Genomic DNA, 1,520 nt, shown 5'->3' on the forward strand with positions numbered 1-1,520 from the left:
ATATTTAAAAAAAAATGGTATTACTCCATTGTTTAAATATACCACATTTCATTTACTCATCTTCTTATTGAGGGACTTCTAAGTTGTTTTCAATTACTGGTTATATTGGCTTCTGAAAGAGGCTCCTTGTCTGAACCAGAGCATGCATATATTTTCAGTTCTGCCAATTTAAGCCACAGCTGGTACTTTGGTAGATTAGTGTTAATTAATTCATTGTGTAGGTAAAGGAATGTGTATGGTGGCTTTAGAAATATCCATAGATGAAAATACAGTGATATTATTCTTTTTTACTTGTTTGCTGTTCAGATACTTGTGATTTCAGGATTAACTATTTAATAGTTAGATAGAACCTAGATATAAATTTTATCTTTTATTGTGTATAAACATATATCTGCATTTCTGAAAATATGACAAGTTAACTTTATAAATATTTTATTATGTAAAATCAATAGTTTATGGCTTTATGGAATACATCTAAAAATTCTAATCGTAAACCACAAATTCATGTTATTTTAAAAGTAAACTTTAAAACAAAGCAGATAACCTAGCAAGAATTTTTTTCTATTTTAGATATTTCTATTTCAGTGGTCTATCATACTATTCCTCACATCTAAATATCTTTCTAACTCTGGAGTAATAGAGACACATGATGCCTGATGGCTGCCTTAGGATTTGAGTAGCTACTGAGTAAAATGCAGTTTTAGTTGATTACAGAAGGCTCACACTTGATATTTACATTGATCACCAACAGACCATCTCTAGAAACCACATCAGCATTTTAGGCAGCAGCTCAGTTTCTAAATATCAGAGGCATCCTGTCTCTTCTCTTTTGCCTGTAACTCCTCACTCAATTCTCCCCATGTACACTGGTTATTGTTAGTTTAAACCTTCTTTGCAGCTTTCAGGAATGCCCTCCTCTATCCCCAATGGAGCTAACCCACTCAAATTTATTTATGGATCATTTTCAGGGCTGTTTCATGTTCTTTCTGCGCAATTAGCCAAGTAACTTTTTAAAATATCCATGAGAAAACTTCACTTACCACCTGTTATCATGGGGTTGTAAGTGACAATTGAAAACTCTTTAAAGTCTTGATAAAATCCCTTAACACAAAAGGGGAATAATAGAGAGAGAAGGTTAAATAATGAGGTGGTTAGGTGAATATGAAAAAAAAAAGGGAGGAATAACTAATACTAAATATGTTGAAGATCCCATATGGAATTCAACTAATGCATATATGTATATGTATATGTATATGTATATGTATATGTATATGTATATGTATATGTATATGTATATGTATATGTATATGTATATGTATATGTATATGTATATGTATACATGCATGTTGTATATATGTATATGGGTTTTAGTACTAGGACATTCCAAACTCAGGCCTAACAACGTGACCTATGACCTATGTTGCCAAGCCAACGACCCTCCATCCCAGAATCCACCCCAGAATCCACTTGGCTCACTTACTTCCCACCCTCACTTGTGTGACATCATTTTCCATATAAAT

Source organism: Mus musculus, chromosome 13, assembly GCF_000001635.26.
Source record: "Mus musculus strain C57BL/6J chromosome 13, GRCm38.p6 C57BL/6J".
Classification (NCBI taxonomy): domain Eukaryota; kingdom Metazoa; phylum Chordata; class Mammalia; order Rodentia; family Muridae; genus Mus; species Mus musculus.